At 38.4% G+C, this 22,423-nt stretch overlaps 1 protein-coding gene across 19 annotated transcripts in view; it reads left to right on the top strand.

The window, feature by feature from the left end:
* ENOX1 (ecto-NOX disulfide-thiol exchanger 1) overlaps window positions 1-22,423 on the top strand; it is a 358,280-nt gene that overhangs the window by 234,027 nt on the left and 101,830 nt on the right. The gene's annotated exons all lie outside the window — the stretch shown is intronic.

Raw genomic sequence — 22,423 nt, 5'->3', positions numbered from 1 at the left:
CAGGTCTTGGCCTATACTTGGACTTGCATGACTTAGACCTTTCCAAGAATAGTCACTGAAACCTTATTTTCTGGCACCTTTTGGTAACAGTTTTGGCACTTTAATTAAGAATGCTTAATTGAAACATTTTTTGTGACATTGCAAATTATCCTAAACTTTATCTGCTATAATTGGCAGTACCATACATTAATTAAGTATTCATTAAAATAGCAATTAATTCACCAAAACAAGAGGACAAGAAAAAGTGACTAGATTTTGTTGTCTGTTAATTCACACTAAATGTGTATAAATCCAAACACAGTGTTGCTGTCCTTTAATGTAATAAATGTCACAGCATCCTTTTCTTTCTGCATTGTGTTTTTAACACCTCTGTGACCTCCTTGATCTTGGGCAAAGGCTGTGGGTTGTGGACAGAGAGAGCTCAGAAGCTGCACCTGGATCTCAGGGCTATGTGCATGCAGCAGGGTTTGGGAGGAATCTGCAGCTGAGAAGCTGAGTAGCTGGTTTTAATGAACTGCTTATTATAAATATTGTGGGTCCCTTTGTGTTATAAGCCAAAGTTTAATATATGAAAGAAAAATCAAGTTTTTTCTCGGTATTCACCACCCCTGTAAAGCAAGATTTCTCTTCCAGTTTTTCCTACATATGTTGCCTTTTAACTTTGTGTCCTTTTGTTCTGGTCTGTCTAATTACTTCAAGTAGATAATCAAGCTTGATTTTATAATAAACCATAGCTGGCTCAGGCTTGTCATGACTGATTTGTTGACTCCCAAGACTAAAGACTTTCTAACCTCAAGACTAAGATCATTTCTGGCTGCAATTCAGGGTATTAATTCTGAACTTTAAAATCTAAATATGGTTTGGAATACATGTCCCGTGTTTTCCCTTCAAAAAGAGAAAACTGACTGCATTTCTGTTGGTTTTTTTTTTTTTTTTGGGGGGGGGGGGTTGTGTCTTGGTTTGGTTTTTTTTGTTTTTTTTTTTTTTTTTTGTTTGTTTGTTTTTTTGGTTTTTTTTGTTTTTTTTTTTTTGGTGGTGGTGTTTGAGTGGAATTTAAACAGGAATTAAGATAAAACAACACCAAATCATCTGATTCTGCAGAAGCAGGCTTGTAAGTAACCATCATTACAAAAATTGAAGGTAAGGGGACTATTATATATTAATAGAAAATATTAGTAGAGGACCTTCAAAGCAAACATATATCTCCATCAAGGATCCTAGCACGTACTTCCCTATAACTTCAGCACCACCTGATGGGGTGGTGTGTGTCTCTACACGTGTGCATGCCTTCAAAATGTAAAGGTGCAATGCTAAGGAAACAGATGATAGCTAGTGACTCATATACACCATTTGGTGTCCCCTAGGGACTGCCTCTCTTCCAGTGTTTTACTTCAGCAACTGAGCTCATTGGGGACATGAGAGCTAGCCATCCTTCCAACTCTTCATACAGGGATCTGAGGCCCTGAGTTCTCCATGGAAGGCTTTTTACTGCAGCTCTTTTAGGAGGCAGTTGTGTTCCTACCTCTGCTTTCTCATTCCCCAGTCTTTGTTTTTCCATCAACAAAGCAGTGTCATAGATTTGAATGCAACCTCTGTAATGCTACAGATGCCTCCTAATGTCCAGGAAGGTCTCAGCTTCCTCAAGTGTAGAAGAGGGATTCCATTATTCTAAGGATCATGTAACAGAAACATTGTCACACATTTGCATGTTCTAGCCACTCTTCCCAGGTACTGTCATTCTCTCTTCTGATTGCTAACAGGCATCATCAGGCAGGATCTAGTGGCATTTCCTCAGAGTTTTCTTGTTAGAATTCAAAGACAGTTTAGGGGTTTAGATATTTCCTAGGTTGTTTGACTTATTCTCATTCAATTATTTCACATTTTTCAATGCAGAATAGCATCTGGCCTCTGTGGGCCATGTTGCATGAGAGCTGCATCTCGCTAGACGGGATTACATGACCTATTATTTGTTGTGCTTCCAAGATTTTTTTCATCTATAGCCTTGAGATACTCTGTTTTATGCCTCATCCACATATGTATATAGTAAGCATGAACTAAAGATGTCCTCTGGCAGACCTTTTTTTATTTCTCACCATATTTTTATGATCAAAAGATGACAATCTGTCATAGTTTTCTTTTACAGTTCTGTTATAGATTGAAAATATCAAGAAAGTATACAACATTGGATGGCTGCATAAAAATAGAGTTTACAGGTCTGCAAATTCTTCGTGCTCTGCAAACTCATTTTGGCATTTGAAGGGTAACAAACCTGTTTTTTGCTCTGGCATCAGTAAAAGACAGTAGTAAGATGCTGTTGGGCAAATATTTTATTAGAGCCTTGATTGTCCCCCCTGGAGTTTCAGAGATGAACATGGAGAAGAGTGATCCCAGAGTGAGGTGTAGAGAGCCCCTCCATCAACAATACAGACCAGAATAGGACCCACTTTCCCTATTCAATTTGTAGAGGTTTGCAGAGCCAGCAGGAATAAGAGGTTGTAATTTTTTCTTTCTTGTGTTAGCAAAATAAAGGAAAATTAACTGACCATAAGAGACCAGGCTTCCTCTGTCTTTTAGATTAGACAACCTGTGCAAAAAGAAAACAAAAAAAGTTGTTTCCATCACATCTAATTAACCCCTTCATTTAAAACCCAGGTCCAATCACAGCCTGTGTTGCTTTGACCTCAGAGACTGGGCCAATAACAAACCAACCTTTGTGAGTGTAAAGATGAGGAAAAGAGAGAAGCAGGGTCACAGCAGACTCCTCTAACACAGATTTGCTCACAGAGCAAGGAAGTAAGTGGTGTGCATTTCCAGCAGCAGACACTACCCCTGCCTGCCTTTGATACAAACCAAGATTTGTGTATAAAGCTCATATTGCTTCGTGGATCAACTCATGTAGCTAGAAAAATATGCACCAGCCCTCCGTTTGTCTGAGCAACTGAAGGGACTGAAACTTTAATTATAGCAGACAGTAGAAGGGTGAAAATCACAGGAAGGAGTAGTTTTTTGCAGTACACTATAATTTTCCCCCTTTATTAATCTTTTTATCTGACATAGGCTTACCTATCTATTCCTTTACAGAATAATCTCAGTGTCACCACTTTGCTTTTAATATTCCCTTTATTTCACAGGTGCCAACTAGCTTTTTTATCTCCTGACTTAACATATCTAATTAAACTCAAAGGATATGATCCCTACTTGTACTTCTCTTGGAAGTTCACTGCTTCTCAGACCTGAACATGGACTTCGCTTTTTTTTTTCCTGACTATACTGACCCATAAGCCTTGTCCTGCTTTTGCTTTCAGACCATTACAGCTACAGCAATACTATTAAAAATGTGTGATATTATCTTTGAAGTAGCCCTCCAAATCCACACCCACAGGATAATGGTCAAGTTATGGCTGTAAGGAAAAGATCCCTTGTGTAAAAGGCGTAGTCATCTTCTAAGGGCAAAGCAACAATTTGAGCTAGATTTTATACACAGAAGACTTCTTTATTTCTTTATTCTTGCCCTATGCCTCTTAGCCATTCATCTCTCCTATGGAAACTTGTCAAATACTTTTGGAAATTGAAACAAATATGCTACTTCCATAGTTATTTTTCTTATCATTTATAAACACAGTCGCTAAAAAAATGCCCCAGCTTCTCTTCCCATGCTCTGTTTCTTCTAAATCCCTTTTGCCTCATTCAAAATGGACTGCTGTTCTGTTTCAGTCTGACACATTTTTCATCTTGTCCCTTTTGCAACAGTTTTCTAGCCAATGGCTTTTGTGAATTTTTCATGTGATGAAGCTCTTCAATGTTTTCAACATGTCTGAAAATCCCATTCTTGTCAGTAAGTGTCTTGGTTGTTGCCTGTATGTAGAACCACTCAAGAATATAACGTCTTTTCTAACGTGGCTTAACCAAAATGAGACTGTTCCAAGTTCCTTCTCTAGTTCCCAATAACTTTTCCACCAAGTCTGAATTTGAGATTTAATTCCTTTTTGTTGATGATGTTTAATAAGGTAATTCAGTAATTTCCCAGTGGTTTCTTCATAGTACATGGTTCTGCCTCCTTTTTACTGGGTGCACAAAAGGAATGACAAAGAAAGGCCTGTGATGGCAGTAGATTTCTGCCGTAGCTTTTGAAAAGAGATAAAAATCTCCTTCAGGGGATGCAGAAATTGCTGCAGGTGGGACAAATCACTCTAAAACATTTTCACCTTTTCCATATGAGGAGATTAAAGGCTCCTGTCTGAGATACTGTGGTTAGATGTTTTGGTGTGGGTGATATGAATCTTTCTGAATCTATAGAGAGGGCCCAGATTGGTGTTATCTTTATTTCATCTGAAAGTGATTTCTACAATAAAGCTGCTGCTTTTTTTTCTCAGGGAACAAAGAAATCCCTCACAAAAACCATCATCATTCCCTGTTATTAGATTAGACCCAAGATGAAAGTAGATTTTTGCTTCAGAACTAGAATTGAATTACAGAAAGGGTTCCTGGATTGTGTCATCTCTGAGTTGTCATGTTGTTGCAAAACCGGGGAAGACAGAGAGAAAAAATCTATTTTCCTGGGATCAGCCTTGCTTTGTTGAGTTTAGATTATATCAGCCTTTGAATTAGGAATCTTGCTGTGGCATTTATGCCCTTGCAAGCTGTTGTGTTCATGGAAAACTGCAGAAACTGGGCTGAGAAACAGACAGAGGTGGACAGAAGGCAGGAGAGGTTCCTCTCTCTCCCAAAGATTCCTGCTGGACCTGTGTGACAAAGCCAGAGGGAATGGATACAGACGTGTGGGAGAAAGCTGGGCTACCAAATCCAGGCCACAGTGGCTGCTGAGAAGTAGTCTTGGAGGCCCATGAGCTTACTTTGAAAGGCTGTCATGAAAGACAGTCCTGCACTTGCCTGTGCAGCTTGTAGGTAGAAACTTTCAGGTTTTGAAGCTTACATTTTGTTAATTAAAAAGTTGCAAATGATTGCACATTACATGTTGGTGGTGTTGTAGAATGAATGTTTTGTGAGCATGGATAAGCTGAATATGACTTTAGACATACACTCTGATGCCACTTCTCCACTAATTACATTTACAATTTAGAGCTGTCTGTAAGGTAGAAGAGCCTACTGTGCTGATATTTGCTGACAGAAAAAGTTTTCAAATCACCTTACCAGCCAGATGTTCTAAATGAGAATTTGACAGTTGGTCCATAAATAAAGTCAAGCATTTCATCATTGTTCTCTTAGGTGCCTCTTGCATTTAAGCCTGTTTAGCTAAACACATACATTTACTTAAGATGAACTGTAAAAATAACATCTGGAGATCTTTTCTCTGAAAGAAAATGTCAAAGGGTCTTACACAAGGATCAAGCACATTTTATAAACTGTGGCTGGGATTTTGGAATTCAAACTGAATAAATGTGCTTTCAGCTTTTGAGGGGATCAAGGGCCAGTATTATTTAAATGTTCTTTTTATTTTCATAGCACTCTGCAGGGAATGTGCTCTCACCAAAGAGCTCTTACATTTCTTATTCCATAATGAGTTTCTGGTTTTATGCTTGCCACCTGGGACCCTGGCACAGTCCTACTAGTAGCAGTGTAGTCACACCGGTGGAGCTGGATGTCAAGTGCAGTCCAAAATATTTATTTTAGAGTATACTGCTTTGCAGTAGATTTCCATCAAAGGAGAATGTCAAGTAAGAAGTTGATGGGTGGGGTTTTTTTAATCTTTACTTGTATCAAGCCATCTCTTTTTCATCCCACCCCCTGTTTGTTTTTGGTTTTGGGGTTTTTTTGGGTGTTTTTTTGAGATCTATGAGTTTCTTTTTCTCCTGAAGAGGCTTTTTTTTCCCCTCCCTTTTTTTTTTCCTTAGAGAATCATTCTAATAAGTTGTGGTCTGCTGACCTTCAGAATCAGTGTTACTGTGCATTTTAGCTTTGCTGAGTATCAGTTTGGTCACTTTGCTTTTTCACATTCAGTTCACAACATGACAGAGAATTCTGCTGAAATTTAACAAGCCCTAGGGAAAAAGAATCAGTCAAGTGCAGTCAGATTTATAAAGTGGCAGATAAAGTGGGAAGGGTTTTCCATTCCTTCTGCCACATTGGGTGTTCTTTTGATGGATGGGCTATGTCTTATCCATCAAATGTGATGAGACAATGGATTTGGAATGAGGTCAGCTCATGTTTGGAGGGGTAGTGTGACCATGACGGTTCATGGTAACATAAGACCTATAATCTGGATATGTTGGGAAAAGTGGGGGCAAAATTGTTACACATGAATTCATGGCCTGATACCATAGTTATTTTGTGATTTAGTTCTCAGGAACACAGCTTGTTTCATAACGTGAGACTGGCATTTAATCTGAGAAACCTGACTGTTTCGAGAATTACACAAGCCAGAATGGAGCTGTTTAATGTTTAAATGACAACAAAACATAAATATGTTGGCCATAATTCTATCTGAAGTAGTATACTTTCCTGTGAAGCTCAGACAAGTATGTTCTTGATTTAAATATCTGGAACTACAGTACATGGTGTGAAACATAAATCCTCTCAGTGCTGGAACCCAGAGACCAAAGGAGCCAGTTGGAAACCTCTCTGAACAGCAAATTTACTGGCTAAGTTAAAAGTCCTTATGCTAGGCTTAGAAAGGACCTTTCTTAACCTTGTCCTTCTGTCCCATTTCAGGAGTGCAAATAAGCTATAAAGCTGCCTAAAATGTCAAAGGCCAAAAATTCACTGGCATGGCAAAGGTGGTTAAGAGCTGGCATTACGCAAAGCAAAGTATGGGGCAATGGCCCATGAGCAGCTTTTGTGAAGTACCACAACCCCACAAAAATGTCCTGTGGCCACTTCAACACAAAGCAAAGGACAAAGCAGTCACTGGCAGTCTAGGTGCTAAAATTCTCTTCTCTAGGCTTCCGTGAATACAGCTGTAGTACAGATGAGAACATAACTTGCAGAGCTAATCAGTTCAGCTGGTGTGAAAATACCCAAATAAATCTACTGGCTCAACCAGCCACACCATATGGGCTGCCTACAGATTTTAAACCGTCCACGCTATGCCCACCAAGCTGATGGTGTGGCCAGTCACTGTCCCTTCTCTCCTCCCCCACCACTGTCTCCCTATGGGCCTTTTCCTGTACCCGTTTTAGAACAACAGGGAGAGCTGAGCCTCCTCTGATGGAAAGGAGGGCAAGGGAGGCTGGGTGATATCAGCTCTGACTCTTTCTTTCACCCTGGAGTAGAGGTGAAATCCACTGCCTGGTCCTCACTTGCTGCTTAAAAAGCTGTTTTCTGCCTCCCTAGTAAAACTGGGGTTAGGTGGGGAGCTAAGAGCTTGTTCAGAATGGACTAAGATACATCCTGGTCATGACGTATCCGCTATAGTCTGAAAAGTTGGTTTCTCTTCAAAACTCTTAAAGATGTTTCATATGAATGGATCAGCAAGTGAACAAAGCCAAACTTTCTGAACTTTGCAAGCCTCTCCTAGAATTGGCATGAAAGATATCATCAGTTCCATAAATGAGGAGAGAGCCAAGAATAGCAAGACTTGGGGAAAATTCTGCTTGCTGGCATTGTTGTTTTCTGTGTTCTGTTGTTGGAAAAATCACAGACAGAACATATGAGGCAAGACCCAATTAGCTGCTCCAGACCTGACAGGCTTTTAGGCTGCTCAGAAAACCTTCTGATTCATCCACTATGATCTTAGCAAGTGTCACAAGGTTAGATTTGTCCTCACCAGCTAAGCTGGAAACCTCACAGACCGAAGGCAAAGAAAGTAGAAGGCAACTTTAGGTTTCAAGTTATAAAAAGCTGAAAAAAATCATTTCATGTGTTAACAATAGCTGAGCTCTTTCTGCTTTAACTCTTTCCTTTCTTGCTGAGCAGAGGCACAAACATAATCTAGGACATTCATGGAATATGTAATCCTTTGTGATTTCAGCTATTAAAGCCAAAAATAGGCCTATTTTTCAGAGTATGAGTGAATATAATTTTTTTCAAAGGCATAATTTGCTTGAAATTTCAGGTAGAGTTTAAAGAGAATGGCAAATGTTACTGCTCCAATGCAAAGGCTTTTCAATTCTGAAATATTACATCCTCCCTCAGAAGTCTGGAGGGGCTACAGCTGCTGAGGCACATCAGATATTTTTAAATAATGAAATAAAAAAAATAGGACTATTCTCTGGCTCCATTTCTGCAGCAATTGAATTGTTCAGACTAAAATTTTCCAGAGTATTTCAGCCTCAGGCAGATATTCGATGTGTAAAAATTTCAGTCCAAACTGTTAATGATTGGCAAAGCTAAAAGCAACTGACAACAGGGTGTTGTAATAGGAAGTGTCAGACGATTTTAATAATAGATGACCCTGCCTCCTGTTCTATCACTTTGAACACTTTTGTTGTCTAAGGTGTGTGATGTATTTCTCTGTGTGGTTTTTGTCTGCATTTCTTTCTTTCTTTGTATTTTATCTCTGATAAGATCTTCATTCAGTTAATCTTTATTTAACATGGAGTTTCATGGGAGTAATTCTTTTTGCAGTTAGGAAGAGTTTCCACCTATCTGTTCTTCATTTATAATCTCTTTATTTATGTTACTAAATGCTTCTCAGTTTTGTATCATGTAACAGAGTCCACAGTACCTGCCCACCTCCCCCCTCTATAAAATTCATGAGCTTTGTAATGCTCCTACACAACTGCCTCCTCCCCAGTGAGCAATCCAAGGCTTTTTCAGCCGTGGTTCCTATAAGCTACTTTATAATGTTCCTGATGATACTCATTGTCCTGTTTTTGCTGTGCTTTTATGTTCCTTGGAGAGGATGGAGTGAGTAATACAGAGCATGGTATGTCAGGTGAGAGCCTGGGTTTTCTAAGAGGCTTGCAATAATTTTCCCATACCTTTTTTTCTTACCCCTTATGCAGGCTCACTTTTAATTGGGTTCCCTGACCCCTTCAATGCACAATGCCACGCTGCCAGGTCTTTACTGCACGAGCCATTCATCCTGTCCTCTGCAAAGAGACTCATTTGGGATTTGGTAGCACTAACATCTTTGTGCTCTCCTTTCTTCCTCATCTTTGGTTCCTCTAAAATTCTTTTTATATATAAATATTTTTTTTCAGGCAATTGGCTTTATGTCTGTTTGATATTTTGCTGTAACATTAATCTCTCTCTTTTCAATACAAGTATTAACATTACTTGAAATCACACCACTCAGATGGAAAGTGTTTGTTAGTACCTGTTCTTGATTTTCCATCTCTGTGGCGAGCTTCTGACCTGTATCAACATGACAAGACCTTGTCTCTCAATTTTTGCCTGCACAGTTTCTTTGACAGCCTCTTGGGAAAGACTTTAGCAAAGATATTTTTTCAGTCTTAAATAATTACCCACTATTTATTGACCATTGCTCAATTATGCTGCATTTATTATGCACAAAATTTCAAATACAACTACACCTTTATCCCCAACGCATTTGCATGCTGCAAGTGTCTTTATGTTATTTGTATATTACTTCACTACCAGAGATTGTAGTTGTACACTTTTTAAAAGAAGACAACAAAGCCAGTGAAGAAGGTTTGGGTTGGGGTTTCTTTTTCATATTTGAAAAAATAGGCTAAAGATATATTAAGAACAATACTATCATATATCCTTGAACTAACAACCAGAACTCTGCCAATTTTCATTTGAAATTAACTTTTACAGTTGACTTACAAACCTCTGAAAAATATATTTTCAATAAAGCTATTAACAGAATCCTAGCTGTGAAAATCTATAGGGTGGGGCAAAAGAAGCATCTTAATGTGGTTAACATATTCTAGCTCACAATTGTTACAAAGAAATGCATTTTCACTAAAAATGGGATCCAGAACAATTACAATTTGAAAAAAGTCTGTCTGACATAATTTTGCTTTATTTTAATTTGTAAAAAAGTAGATACTTCTTGAAATAATGAACATATCTTCTGTTCTTGGTGTCTGCAAACCTTGCTTGACAATATTCTCAAAGACTGTCATATGTAGAGTGTTCTGATGGTAAATTGTAAGTACCAAGAAGGGCAATTTCATTTCTGAATGGTGGGGTTGATTGTGTGTGAGTATCAAATTGCTACTCACTTAGTTCACTGCTCTGCAATATTAGCAGATGAACCTTCAGTGCAGGCTGCCAGAAATTACAGATGAAATTTTCTAGCAGCAAGAATTTTAAGTCACAAGTTTTGCACGCAACCACTAATATAATCTAAATTAAAATGTGTTATGCACAGGAGATAGAAAACCTGTATTTTTCCTTAATTGAATAAAAGTTGAGCTAATTCTGTGCACAGTGCTTCAGTCTGCTTTCTCTAGTATGCTGTTCATTTTTAAAAGTCCCTAATTTCTTTTCAGACAAGATTTTTCCCTGTTAATCTAAGTAATGAAATATAACATTGTAAGAATATTGTCAAGACTGTTACTTTCTAAAGTGAAAAATCACCCTTTTTTTTTTCCCCCACAAAGGCAGACAAGAGCAATGCCTGTATGTTAAGCTATTTTGGAGGTACAGAGATGCAAGTGCTCTTGGGGAGATTCCTTCTTCCTCCTGTAATAATTTCTCATATTTTTAGTCCCTTTTTTGGCAAAGAACATGCTGAGAGGTTTGTGTTGGTTAGGAAATAAAAGCGATTTCATAATAAATACCTTGACAAGACATAAGAGCTTTGCTTTAGAGCTTTATACAAATGTTTCAAGATGGTTTTTTGTTTGGTTTGTTGGTTTTTTTTTTTTTTCTGGTTGATTTGGAAGTTTCTTATTTACTCATCTTATTTTTACCTGTTTTCCAGAAGACTCCAGGCAATGCTGTGATTGAGCTAAGCTGATGGCTGGCCAGAGAGCCCCAGCTGTTTTATATTTGGCTTGGTGTTCTCCACATGCTCAGCTCCGGTTTATTATTAGTTGAGGCATCCATTTCCCCTTGCTGTGAGAAACAGGAGAGACAGAAGAAGTCACTGGGGACCAGAAGCATTAACCCAGTTCTGTGCACTGCCCTGCACAGGTCCCAGAGTATCTTAAAAGAACCTCAGGGTGATTTAACCCATTCCAGCTGGCTGCCTCTGGGCTATTTGCCAAAATTAAGGTTTATTAGTCCGCACCGTTCCATTGATAATGGCTCCAGTACTGAGGCCCCGGGGAGGGAGGCTACAGAGCAGCTGTCTACTCTGGCATCTCTAGCTGCTGCTGACCTTCCTTGTACTAGAGAAATGCCCAGATGGTGGAAAGAAGGGTTTTCTGCTCTGAGAGATATACAGAAGGAATGGAGATGAACTGAAAAATGTATTCATAATGTTGTAATTATTGTACTTGTGCTGGAAAACTTTATGGTTGTGACCCAGATGTCAAAACACACAGAAATTTCTAAGTCTGCTCAAAGGCTGAGGTAACAGCTTTCAGACATATGGACTACCGTTATCTACCTTAGCATGATGCACATTCTCTTGACACTGGTTTAATGTCAAGCCTCTTCTAAAATGGTCAATGGAATAATTACTGTACTCAAATAGCATGAAGAGGAATTGCTTTATTATGAAGTTAAGGGTGTCCCATTTGGGATTCCTCTACTAGCCATGGAGAGTACTCCAGTTGCCACCATTGCTGGCCATTTGACCATTGAGTCTGGCTGCCTAAAACAGGCCCTTCAGAGACCTGAGAGGGCCCTTGTGCTTATGCCATCAAGATCTACAAACAGTCTTTGAATCATTGTATTCATAGAGGGAAGGGGAATTTGAAACATAGTCCTGAATTGCAATTAATGCATCAGAAAATTTTCACAAACATTGTGAAATTTGAGAAGCGGGAGGTGGCCAAAGGGAGCCTTCACTAACTAAGAAATGTTTCAAAAACTTTAATTCTAAATATTTTTAGCTCAAGCCCAATAGTACGTTCATGAGCTTACAAGCAATGATAACCTGTGGAAGTTTATAGCATTTATTTATTTAAAATTTCTCACTTATTTATTTGTGTTTGAGAACACAGGTGAAATCTCAGATTTAACAATGAAAAAGATAAAAAAAAACACTCTTCTGTTTGATAAGCAACATACTCTGTTTTTGTCTAGCAGACTTTATTACCTTCACTAGCTAAAAACTGAGGATGTTGCAAATCATTCAAAGATGAGGGTGTTGTGGATTATCCAAAACTGGAGAAAAGAGGTTGACTGAGAATTGAGAATAAACTCCATGATCTTTTTGCCCTTCTTCCTCTTTTAATTGTGGAAGTACTTCGGACAGCACTTTCCATTCTATTGATTTGTACAATTTTCATCCCATCCTCAACATGAAGTGCTTGCTCTTTCCATTGCCTGTTGCATCTGATTTTACATCCTCTGCCATCTCTGTCTATGTGCAAGCTCCCTTATCATTCTCTTCCTGCCCACATGGCTCCCCAGTGCTGAGGCCATACCTGTCTGTGACCCCTGTGAACTCACAAATCCTTGTGGTCTGGATGGAGATGTGCTGCCCATGGCCTGAAGCCAGCCCTTAGCTACAGTACCTGCTTATGGGAGGTAAAAGAGTGTAAAGGTACCTGCTTTTGTAAAGATAACTGGTTTCTCATGGTCCTGAAGAGCTGTAGTCACCAACATTCTGTGTTTGCAGTGATACCTAAGCACGTAGGAGTGTTTTCAGGTTGCTGAGGTGCTAGATGACTTTTATAGCAAAAAATCTAGCCAAAATAGGCTTTGTCATAGTATATTGGAGTTTAATTAAGATAGCTATTTCTACAGACATTCAGGAGCATTACTTGCTGCTCTCAAATCTGGATTCTTTTCAGATCATGTTTTATGTAGCATAGAATTCTCAAGATAGGATTCTTGGTTAATTCTTAACCAATAAACAGTTTATTAATTCACCAAGTACCACTCTATTACTTACTCAACAGTTAGTTAATCAAATTCAAATCCAACATGTATTCTGCTCATGCACAGAGCATTCAAATATTGTCCTACAAGTTACTGCCATGAACTGTATGGAGGTCAAACAATTCTAGTGGAGGATAATACAAAATATCAAGAATCCTTACTACATTCATATGCAGACAGCAACTCTTTACTACAGCTAGTATACTTAACCTTCTTCTACTACTCAGGAGGTTAAAGATACTATAGATTTAAGAGTTTTGACACTGTTATTTAAATGATTTAACATAAAAGAGACGAGGAAAATAGTACCAGGAATAATAATTTAAAATTATAGCTTAAATCTCTCTTTTGGCTATTTGCTCAGACTTTTAAAAGAGAATCATGCATGTAGAATAACTTGGTTAAAGGTTTGAAATACCATCACTCAAGATTTTCCTGCTGATTTCACAGCACAACTTTCTGTCATCTCTTGTAATGGTATCAAAAGAAATACATCCCCTGCAATAAAGCTCATTATTATTTTCATCCAAAAATAAACCTGGAGGAGGCACAAAACCTCCTCTGCTTTAGGAAGTCCCTGAGCAGCAGAGTGAGTGTGGGAGATTTGGAGAATATTATATGGAAATGTCACTTTAGAGTAGTTCTGTTCTGGTACTGAACAAAATTAGGAATTTGCTGTTGGAGGCAGGTGTCTGGGCTAGAGGGCTAGAAGGACCCTTCAGTCTGTCAGAGCACAGTTTTTATTATGTTTCTGCAAGAACTTAACTGTGCAGCTGATACACCTTTCTGGGTTGTACAGCTTTTTTCCAGTTTTGACAAGGCTGTTGTTTCTCCTATGACCCTGGAAAGGCAAGGAGAGTGTTTGTATGCATTCCACAGATTCAAGAATCCACACACTAACTCCAGCTTAATAGCCAGAATTTCTTTCATGATTCATGAGAAAAATGAGTCCCTTTTGTTTTCATTTGGAAAATGTCCAATGGCATGTCTGAATTTCTTTTTTTTTTTCCACCCATTTTCTCTGAGGTCACATTAATTACCAGAAGATGGTATTTTACCATCTCTTACACACTGAAAGATTTTATGTTTCATTTTTTATAAGGATCATATTTCAGTATTAGCATAGCCTGGGAATTTTAATTTTTCCTATTTCTCCAATTTCTTTTCAGTATTAATTTACATCTTAGGAGCTTATATCTTCCAATAAACTTTTTTTTTTTCCTTTTTGTGGCTGTACAAATGCCTTTCAAATTTCTGGAATACTGAATACTAGCACTTTCCTAGATATCAAGCAAGAAAAAAAATCCATTAACAGTTCCTAGGCTGTGTAATCATGTTTTATTTATTTCTTTTCTCATCTTCTAGGACTTTGAAGTGAAAGGTGATCTTGTTTTCAAGGAACATGGCAATGTTTTGTTTTAGGAAGAGGTTGATTTGGCAAACAGACTGAACAGTTCCCATTGGAGCTTAGGGAGGTTACTTAGTTTGGCTAAGGCTAACCTTACAAAATAGCCCATTGCAATGAGCACAAAATTGAAGAAATTGGAGGAAAAATCTCAGAACAGGGAGGATTGTCCCAAGCAGCAAATAGTGAGTGCACAAAGACTTTTGAAAGTCAGGAAATAAGACCTGTGCATATTTTACAGCATATAGGCAACGTATTACATTGCTTCTTGCATATTGGCCAGCCCCATATTTTTGCAAACCAGCTCAGGAGCCATTAACTGGGGACCAGGTGGCACTGTACACAATTTGCATTTTTGTTATTTTCTTCACAATGGACTTGTGACTGACCCCATGCAAGGAAGTGATTTATTGCTGAAAAGGTGGAAGAAGCCCATTATTCCTATTCTCTGGAAAGGTTCAAAAGCAGCAGAGACTTTGGGAAGGTCAGTACTATGGATGTTGTGAGGTGCTATAAACTCATGAATCCTTCAAACTCCTGGCACAGGTCAAAAGAGCCTGTGGATAAGGTATGACACAGTCCAGACGATATTGTTGTCCTTTCCTCTTTCCCTCTCCTTCATTTCTTTCCCTGCATTTATTTTGATTTTTCTCTTCACATTTTCCCTTCTTTGCTATTTTTCTGTTTGGTACCATTTCAATTTTCATCCCCACATGTTTCTGCTGTAATAGCAACAGAGTTTTTCACATGGAAGAGAAGTTGATTGTGGATGGAGACTAAGATTAGTCACTTTTTCTCTGGCTTAGCTTCTTACACATGCAGCTGTCAGGCATTAAAAACTGACAAGCCATCATCAGATTCCCTCAGCATTAAGCCCTGAGTTTTCCAGATCACTCTAGGGCTTGTCAGTCAGGTATATTTTTGCAGACATGTTCTAAGGGGAAACAAAATTAATTCACCATGGGAAGGTAGTACCTGAAACCCGTCTGAGGTAAAAATGGCACTGGTGGCTATCCATAAGCAGAAACAGTATTAGAAATAACATTAACATTGTAGATTTCTTAGCACAACAGGGTTGAAATTGCATCTTTGGAGGAGAGTGGCATCCATTGTGGTAATGCTTTGTTGTATTATTATTATTTGTTATTCTCTCCTATTATTTGCATTGCATTAGAAGCTCGAAACAAGATTGAGGTCCTGTTGTGCCAAGCGCTGCAGCAATAAAGGATGAACCAGGATTCACCTCATGATTTGCTTGTAAAAAGAGAAGGTGGTTTTCTTTAATTTAGTCTTTGTCACGTATAGTGCTCTAAATATAGTGTTGTCAAGTGATTTTGTGGGCAGGGATCAAGAGGAGGACAGACTTGCTTTTAGTGTTTTCAGCTACAGCATAACTAGCTCTGAAGAACAGCATCTAAAGTTTTGGGATTGTCTGCTGTAAACTTCTGTGCAGTCTCTGTGCTTTCTTCAAAAAAGCAAGTACAGTTATACAGCCCTAAAGCTTTGTCAGTGATATATGTCTCATAGATGTAATTTTCAAGTGGCAAGTGTTTTGATAATGCTACAAGGGCTTTGTTTATGAAGTGGGTCTGGCAGACACTGTAGAGTTCAACTAAATTATAACTTCATTGATTATTAATGAGAAACATTCATCTGGATTCCCCCTCACCCTCTGTTCTGTCAAAACTCCCTTAGAGACTTGTATTTGCTACAGACCAGGCTCTGTTTCACAGTATGTGGCTCTTGCTGAGTGGTGTTAACAGGGATCCCCTGGCCAACTGAGAAAGCCAGAAGCCAAGAAGCTGATTTCCTGGCCCTTGTCAACTCACTCCTTTCCACTGCTCCAAATACACACCTTCACATGTGCACACACACACACGAACACCCGCACAAACATTGATCCTGCACCTCTTACTCCTGTTCCTGCAGGAGTCCTGTGCTCACGTGGTCCTTCACTGGTTGTGTTCCTGCAGCATCTCTGTAAGGGCATCTGCCCACGTCTTCAGCACTCAGACCTTCAACAACTCAGGACTAGAGGAGCACCTACAAAGGCATCTCTGCCCTTGCACTTACCTTCTCATGATTTTAAAAGGGGCCAAAATCAGAGGTTCCATATCCATATTCCTTTGTAGCAGTTCCACAGAGACAAAGGTCACTTTGCTAAACACATGGCAAAATATAAAAGCAGAAATGAAAGCTGGAATCTTGTGGATAAGGTGAATAAGGGATTAATGATTTTTCGGGATAGAAGAACTAGAAGGTGCACCTGGAACTGCCAAATACCTTGTTTTAGCAAAGAAGCACAATTCCCAACTCAGTTGCTACTTTGAAAGCCACAGATACAAAGAGGATCCAATGTATTCAAAATATAATTAGGTACATAGTAGGATTTAGTAAAAAGGTATAGATAAAATTAAGTTATGTGGAATAGAAGCCTGCTAGAAAGTATTGTTCAGTTATGATCTCTATCACTGAAAATATGTAAGCACTCAATGTATATCAGCTAAGAATATTTTGCTCTTTACCTGCTTATTTCTTATTCTGGTGCCCCAGGCTTCTGCTACTGGCCACAGTCTGATGTTCCTTGCCCTGAGATAGGATGATAGTGGCTAAGCTGGTCAAATGGGGGACCTGTCAAATTTTTTTACCCCACCTTTGTTTATTACTATGTGTCTAGAATCTCACCAGACAATCCAGCATCTATTTTAGAGACAGACAAGTCTAGACATTTAATGGTGCCTAAACTGGTCAAGGAAATGCATTCGAAGATGCTGATGAGAGAAGCTCTAAATATTGACCAAACGAGTCACATCCACCAAAAGCTTCGTGAAACCCAGAAGATATTAGGCACTGGATGACCATGGAAAACAGTGATCCAGCTTTGATCTCTGGCTGGCAGCTGAATATGCATTCTTAATTGCTCGTAGGGAAAAGATTAGATTGTGTTGATAATAAAGGCACCGGCAGACTGCTGAGTTTTAAGGGAGAATTTTAGATAAAAACACAAGTTTTTAGAGTAACTCTTCCTTACTCTAATAATGTCCTTTCTTTATTTCAAATTAAAAAATAGCAACACATTATTTTCTAGTGATAGTATATATGTGTATATATACATATATGTATGTATGTATATATATATGTATTTGTTATAAGGGAGGCAGATTCTCTATTAGATTTGCTCTTTTTCAATTTTAATTTCAAATTTTAGAAATCTACTCAATATTCAGTCTCAAAATACTCAGCAGTGATATTTCTAAAGTGCATGATCAAATATCTGGTCTCCAGATCTTTTTTTTTCCTCCAAAGAAAGCAAAGTTTAAGAAGCATCTTAATATATTTACTGCCAGCTGCTGCCAGGACTGTCCTAGTGCTTTCAGTTCATGTTGGCATTCCCTAGCAGAAAACAGACTATTTCTGTAGGTATAAAATTATTACTCCCATGCCCTGGGAACCTTTTCAGCATTTATTATTTCTGTTAGTTGCTTTGTGCTCAGATCATTGTTTTCACTGCTCACCAGTGAGTTTCTCTCTGTGTTTGACCAGCAGGTCTGAGCCACATGGCTGATGATGTCCATAGCGGAAACCTTCCATGTTTGTGCTCACAAACCCCTGTTTTGTGGATGTTCTTATTCATCCAACAGAAATACATCTTGGCAGCTGTCATAAAACTCCACAAAAACAATTGGCAGTCACAGGCAAAAAAACATAAAGACACGCCTAAGGGCTAATACTATGAATCATAGAGGGGATTATACCCTTAAAAAGTGACTTTGAGTAGATTAATACCTTGTGGCAAGGGCTGGTGGAAATATGGTGGTAACTTAATATTGGCAATGGAGTGCAATACCCAAAAGGACAGCTGGCAGGAACAAAGATCCTTGTTACCTGAGCACAGCAATAATGTGGCAAAACATAAGGTGATTCAGACAGCAACCTTGCCAAAGAAGGAAAGGAGGATGGTTCTACAAGATTGTGTGGCTGTTTTTATGGAAGACAAAGTTATTCCTGCCCTTCCAAAATGGACCCTAATAAAAGCAATTGTTTTACACTACTTACTGTGTTAGAACGTAGTTTTCATCAAAGGAATTTTATTGTGCTTCTGTTTTTATCAGACTCAGAGATTTCCTATGAAATGTGGTGTTCTTTTATTCCACTTGAAAGAAAAAGAAGCTCTAAAAACTACTCCATGTGTTCAAGGTTTTTCTTACTGTCTCTCTGATTGCCAATTCCAAATATTTGCTTTCCAGAGGTTTTTATTGTCCTCCACCATGCCAATTTTTTATCAGATGAAACAGGAATTAACTTGCTTTGCCAAATTTAGGCCTCTCCATTTCAAAATATTCTGTCTTCAAAATATTGATATTAAATACTTTTATTTTCATATGCAAATGTGTGAATGTTCAAACATTTTGTACAATATCCACAAGGAGTCTAATTTGATCAACATGTCCTTTTCTATTCTTAAAGTTTTTTATGATCTCTGATTACTTTCTATTTTAATGATTTCATTTATTAATTCTTTATTAACATTTTTAAATGAAAATTTTGTTTCTTCTTCTGGATTGTTTTTATAATTTATAAACCCTTGGCTAACTGCATAAATATAAATAGATCCCTTTAAAAAGAATGCCATGATCACTAAAAGCATAAAATATTACTTTTTTAACTCTTCAGCTGTGTTGCTTATAAATGTAATATATTTTTTGTTTAGAGTAACATATTAAAGTCTACAGTATCTTAATAATCATATCTTTAAGGAGATCTGTTAAAAAAATCATACGTGGGCAGGATCGATTCCTATTTTTTTAAATCCTTGCATAACTCCTATCATTTTATTTCATGCTGAAGACCAGCAATCTTACCAGTTAGTTCAACAGGAGTTGCCTCCAGTGCTAAGTTTGGTGTCCTGGCCCTGCTCCAGATAGGCATTTTGCCAGGACGTGGAGCAGACTGCAGTGGTGGTGCTGATGGATGATCATCCCTTGTTTCTAGACAAGAGCTATATATCCAGCTTCTATTATTGCACTACTCAATAGCGTTAATATAGTTAAACTTGGGATTCTTCTAGATCCTATCACAGATGTGGAAAATTTATTAACTTTCTTTTGCGGTGACTATCATTCTTTTTTCTCTGCACCTCAGAGTCCAGACCAGTATTTCCTTTGGATATCCCATCTATAGTCCCTTGTCATGATTTATCAGCAATATCCAGGTGGTATGCATCTTCTTCTCTGGAGATGCAAGCACCACCAGTCTTTTCAGGGGTCCAAACAAGAGCTTCTCTCTTTAGAAATTCATCTGGATTTTCCATCACTGCAATGCACAATAATAGTTTTTAGTTTTCAGAGAATTATTTTCTTTCCAGGATGCTTGCCAGTTGGTACCTGTGCATCCTCTCAGTGCTGATACTAATGTATGAGAGCATGTCATTCTTAATTTAACACACTGGGAAAAAGAAGAAACTGATTCAAGAGGACAGAGAATTTAAACGTGGTCGGGGTTAAAATCTGTTTGTGCCTTCAGTAGTCTTGCTATTGACCTTAGCAGGGCTTGGATTACTGCCTGCAAGATGTGGAATTAAATTTCAAGAATTATTGACTGAGTCCTCTTCAGTATAGCTTAGCACAGTCACCTTCTGAAAGCACAGACTCCCAGCACTCCTAGAAGGACATTCCATGAGTGTTGGACTGGACCCCAGCACTTTGCTCATGCTCTTGTAGATTGATTCTAGTTGTGAAAGAAACTGATGACAAAGCCATGTACTAATTTAACACAGGCAAAGTTACTTACAAAGCCACATTTGCTTGGATGTGCCAGGAATTAGTGGCAAATAATTTTCTTCTGTTTAATTCACAAATCTCTTCTGATTAGCATGCAGCCTAAAAGCTCTCCTCCCCATGCCCAGATTCGCAGTGTTTGTGGACATGAGTTTCCCTGTGTCCATCTCCCTTAGATTTGTTTTTCTCTGTGTCTGCACCACTGCCAAAAGAAAATTCACAAAACTGAACCTTATTGAAACCTATTGTCCTTGCTCTGGGTGAGAGGATGTGCCTGTGGTTTGGGCAGAGTTTGCTGTTATTTCATGTCACTAACTCTGGAGAAAAACTGAAATATATCTGGTGGTTGTTCTAAGGACAGAACAGCAAAAGCCGAATACACCTTGTGGTGGCACTTGCCAGATGATGACCTTTTTCCTTGGCTGTGCCATGGGGCCTGAAAGGTGCTTATGGGACAGGGAGAACTTGGCTTCTGTCCATCATCTTGTACCTGTGCTTCAGAATGCTGCAGCTGTACTGTGGATATTGGATTCAATATGAGATTTTGTATCTGGCTGGGACTGTAGTAGACCCTACTCTTGTCCAGAAGAATAGACAAAATGCGTCATTTGGCATCTCCTGATGCCAGGAGAGGACTGATATGGCACAGTTTGTTGTGTGCTAGCATGGTGACCTGCTTTGCATGTCACTGAGCTCTATGGGATGTTTTAGCAGCTAGTAACAAAGATGGAGTTCCATCCACAGCCAGAGAGTACTGCAAAATGTAGTCTTTGTGGTCTTCTGTGACTGTTTGAAGCCTGACTTGTAAAACAGAGATTAAGATTATTAGCATAGCCTAAGGATTTCTTTGAATTATGTGTTGCCCTTTCACCTCGAACTCCATATCCCAGCATTCACCATGAATATTTAATATATGGCCACCGCTGCATCTTGCAGAATAAGCGACAGACTCCAAGTTTCAAAGCTAAATCTGAAAAGCCATGTGTATACATTGATACTGAAAAAAAGCATCACATCCAGAGCAAATCCTTTTTCAAAACCTGCTTATTAAAAAAATAACGTAATATCATGACTTTTCATTAATACTAGTCTTCACTAAGCCTAAAGCAAGTCCTTGCTTACTGTGCACTTGCTACGCTTGTTGTACACGACTGCCTGAAGGTGGTAAAGGCTCACAGTCAGTGCATGAAGAACAGGGAGCATGCAGTTGAGACAGATATGAGCTCTTTTAGAGTACTTCTCAGTCCTCAGTTGTCATTCCTGGAGAAGATGATTATGGATGCTTCACAGGAATAATAATGCTAATTTTCAGCCCCCACAGAGTGCTTTACACCTGCAGAATGCTATAAAAATGTAAGCTAATACTTGCCAGTAAGTGAGTATTGCTCTGCCTGTTTTGTAGATGTAGAAATGAAGATACAGAAGGGTCAGAGGGCTGACCCAGGGCTACATAGCTTCTCAGCAGCAGATTTAGGATGGAAAAACTGGTGTCTCTCTGGTCACATTTCATTAATCATGCTGCCTTTTTAAAATTAGCTCAAAGCTCATATGTATGCATATATATATATATATATATATATATACATATACGAGTATATGTACGTATAAAATGCTTGAGAAGGAGTTGTTTCCCTCTTCCCTCTTTGCTTCTTCAAAATAAACAAGCTCCTGAGCTACCAAACCCCATGTTTACATGTATCATTAAATACTTTCCAGTTGCTAGCCAGAAAACTCAGCAGAAAATCTGTAGAACACCAAAGTAACTCTCTTCTTTTAAATAATTGATGATGCCAAATAGCAGCAGTGTTATGCCAACAAAGAGATCGGTCTCTCAAAATATTTTATTCATTATGCCTCAAGAAACCCAAAGCCTTGTTTTTAGAGAAAACGAATTTCAGAAGTTGGCTCTCGGTTCCTCTGAAACATCTGCTTATTACAATTCTTGGTGTTAAAGCACTGGTGCTCCCCGGTAAATCTTTCAGCTTTAAGTTATACATGTAGAAGTCTTGGCAAGGAGATCAGGAGGAAGAAAAAGAAATGCTTGCCAAATATTCATTTTACTTTATGAGGCTGTAGTGGTATATGTTAATAGTACATATGTTGAGGTGAATCTACTAATCCAATTAAATAACAGGACAAGAAGGAACTAATTCCAAGGTTCAAAAAGACTCCATTCTGTGCAGCTGTAAATTTATATTCCAGGGTAAAATGGTTAGAAGTGTTGGCTAACTAGACATCTATAAAGCAGCCAGAAATGGATCTTTCTCTGTATTGTTTGTAAATCAAGGTCACTTATGTGAGAAGGCTATGTTGTGATAAATCTGTCTGACAATTAGATGGAGAGGACATATCAATGTTAAATTATATTCTTTTT

This window comes from Taeniopygia guttata, chromosome 1 (genome assembly GCF_048771995.1).
Source record: "Taeniopygia guttata chromosome 1, bTaeGut7.mat, whole genome shotgun sequence".
Lineage (NCBI taxonomy): Eukaryota > Metazoa > Chordata > Aves > Passeriformes > Estrildidae > Taeniopygia > Taeniopygia guttata.
Note: the sequence above shows the minus strand (reverse complement) of the source record. Positions and strands in the feature narration are given on the sequence as shown.